The sequence below is a fragment of the Humulus lupulus genome, chromosome X, assembly GCF_963169125.1.
Source record: "Humulus lupulus chromosome X, drHumLupu1.1, whole genome shotgun sequence".
Lineage (NCBI taxonomy): Eukaryota > Viridiplantae > Streptophyta > Magnoliopsida > Rosales > Cannabaceae > Humulus > Humulus lupulus.
The window spans coordinates 130695182-130698636 of NC_084802.1; the positions used below are offsets into that span (position 1 = coordinate 130695182).

A 3455-nucleotide genomic window follows, 5' to 3' on the forward strand; every position below is an offset into this window, starting at 1 on the left:
AGATACTCGATGAATCCCACACTACACCATACTCACTCCATCCAGGCACCACGAAGATGTATCAGGATCTACGGACGTTGTATTTCTGGCCTGGGATGAAGAAAGATGTAGTGGAGTACATGGCCAAGTGTTTGACCTGTCAGCAATTGAAGGCTGAGCATCAACGACCAGCGGGGTTGCTACAGCCTCTAGGTATTCCTGAGTGGAAGTGGGAGGACATTACTATGGATTTTGTGGGAGGTTTACCCAGGATAGTGGGGCTGCATGACTCGGTGTGGGTGATAGTAGACAGATACACCAAGTCAGCTTATTTTCTACCAGTGAAGACAACCTATATTGTGGATCAGTACGCAGAACTGTACGTGAGGGAGATTGTACGTCTCCATGGGGTTCCCAAGTCTATAGTGTCAGACCGGGATCCTATATTTACCTCCAAGTTTTGGGGTGGTTTACAGAAAGCTATGGGGACTCAGTTGAAGTTCAGTACAACCTTTCGTCCTCAGACAGATGGACAGTCTGAGAGAACAATTCAGGTATTGGAAGACATGCTTAGGGCATGTGTATTGGACTTTAAGGGGTCTTGGAGTAAATATCTCCCGTTGATTGAGTTTTCATACAACAACAGTTATCAATCAACTATTGGAGTAGCTCCATACGTTATGTTATATGGAAGAAGGTGTAGATTGCCCATTTATTGGGATGAGATGGGTGAGAGGAAGTATTTGGGACCGGAGATGGTTCAAAAGACTAATGAGGCTATCGAGAATATCCGAGCTTGAATGCATGCTTCGCCAAGCAGACAGAAAAGCTACGCTGGTCCTAAACGTAGGGACGGGGAGTTCCAGGTAGGGGACCACGTGTTTCTACGAGTGTCACCACTGCGAGGGGTGAGGAGGTTTTGGAAAAAGGGCAAGCTGAGCCCTAGATTCATAAGACCTTTTGAGATCCTAGAAAGGGTCGGGCTAGTGGCCTACAGATTGGCACTACCACTGTAACACCCTCACTTATTTTAGTTAAAACCATATTTGAGGTGTTACGTTTTAAAACTATATCATAATTTATTACTGCGGAAGTCTGGACATATTTTTTTTTTTAAACTTGAAAACTTATTTCACATTATTTACATTAAACATAAAGTGTGTCTCAAACATATTATACATAAGTATTAAATAACCCAATTTATTTTCAAAACATAACTTCACACTTTATTACAAACATCTCACTGATAACTGAAATAACCCACAAAATGTCGATATGTTCATATGTACAAATCAGGGTCAGGACCATGCTTCAGTTCTCCTCATGTCATTCACACATTTCTTTCTCTACCTGCAACACAAGACAACTGTGAGCCTAAAGCTCAGTAAGCAAAGTAATGCATGCAATGCTAATGATTACCCAATATCAATGGACATACACAACTTCTTTTTAAATTTTGGGCCCCTTAATATTGTGCACACTGTTTGAATTGGTCAATGCCTGCAGGGCTTGTTACACATACAATATAAAATCCCATGGGTTCTCCTCCGGCTAGCTATCACCACAGTAGGGCACATTAAAAACCTTATTCCATCGTTGCCCCGTCAGGCTCAAGAGTTAAGGCGGCCACACACTGTGGTGTCAATACATATAACAATAACTCATATGGAGGAGAAATAAAAACGGAAACATGGCAAACAATATAATTGGTTCACTAAAACCTAGCCCAAATTATTGGGCAGCCACTATAAGCCTACTATAGGCCCCCGTTTACACTTATTAACACTTTCATTTGCCTTTTCAAAACAGTGGCATTGAACTTAAACTTCTTATTACAACTTTCTTTTATGTTGCACAAAACTTGCAAAGGCATCATATAATTAATCATCATAATATCATGCATGGTCTTATATCATATAATAATTTACCATATCACTATTATGCCATGCATACAAATTTATGATGAAGTGTCAATGTATGTTAATACCACTTACTCACAAAATATTCATATAATGCATACTTTCACATAACATGTAATTCTTGTGTTGCAGTTGAGTACTTTACTTACCTTCTGTCCAAAATATAATTCACCGTGTAACAAATGTTGTCTTAGGTATTGATGTGCTTATCCTGACAATGGCATGGATTTCTCATCATAATGATGGCAGTAATACATTGAACTCTCATTTAAAAATACCCATAAAACATCATATCAAATTTCATACCCAAAACATGCCTAAAATGCCTTAAACCACCTAGATTGAGCATTAGATTTATCTTAGACATTTGGAGAAATTTTGACAGAGTTTCCCCTTAATTTTAGCTATCCTCAAATATCAAAATCAACCAATAATCAACATCAAATAACCTGTCATAACCATATATATCCCAAATACCAACATAATTCATCATAAAGTTATCATATACCGATTTTGATAAAATTCTAATTTCCTAGATCATCACCTAAATTAAATGAGTCTCCACATCTATTCAAACATTTATAAACATATATACTCTCTTATAAACTCAATCAAATAACCAAAAATCAGCTTGTACTCCAAGAACCCCAAAAACCTCATAAAACACAAAATTTCACTTACCGAGCAACTTTTCGGCGAAAACAATCTCTTCAAGCTTTTCTAAACCTCAAACCACTTGGAAACCCCAAGAAATATCTTAAAAAGGATAAAACACCATATATAAGCTCTCAGAAAAATTCAAAAACATAGTTTAACTTCCAAGTACAAGAACTTACCATAAAAAGGCTAGAACTAAGCTTAATCCACTTCTTTGGCTTTGATTTCACTTGGATCTCCTTAGAATTTCTTCAAACCAGCCAAGAAATGGTTTTTGGTTTTCTTTTCTCTCTGTTTTTCAGAATAATGGTCGTGCAAAGTGATAAGGTTGATGGAAATTCTTTATTTTCAATGATTTGGCCTTATTGTATCAAAATTTGACACCTTTCATCTCATCATTTCACCTTTTGACTTATGAAAACCTTATCACTTCAATAATTTCGACTTAATCATCTGCTAGGCCCATTATCCTTATGTGTAAAACACTCACACCAAACCTTAGGTCCATATGACTTCATACCCAATAGTTATGCTTACTCGATCGAGCGTAGCGCACTTATGCTAAGCTCATTTTGACTTTGCATCAATACCACTGATTATGTATACCTCCCATCAAGAATTGATCTAATGGTTCTAAAAACATTTTTACATCATCAATGAGACCTTAATCATACCTCGATTACATTTGGTAAATCCATAAATACTAAATTTTACACCGAAATACTAGTAATCGACATTGTACCATTTTTCACTACTTAACCTATTTTGCCTTCTATATCTCACTTTCATCACTTAATTCCATGCCTTGTCCATATTTTTCATACTTTCTTATATCTTGAGCACATCAAACACCCATAAAAGACAACTCAAATGCCACAAGGTTAATAATATTGAGCATAC

At 36.9% G+C, this 3455-nt stretch overlaps 1 long non-coding RNA gene across 2 annotated transcripts; it reads right to left on the minus strand.

Annotated features, from left to right (window-relative positions):
- Positions 1-1106: 1106 nt before the first annotated feature.
- LOC133803822 (uncharacterized) lies at positions 1107-2933 on the minus strand. 2 transcript variants are annotated; one of them, XR_009878175.1, is made up of 3 exons: positions 2580-2933; positions 2048-2109; positions 1107-1329 (listed from the first exon to the last, which is right to left on the minus strand). It is a non-coding gene; the product is annotated as an uncharacterized LOC133803822 (long non-coding RNA). The 2 variants fall into 2 exon arrangements; XR_009878174.1 differs by lacking the exon at positions 2048-2109.
- Positions 2934-3455: the final 522 nt, after the last annotated feature.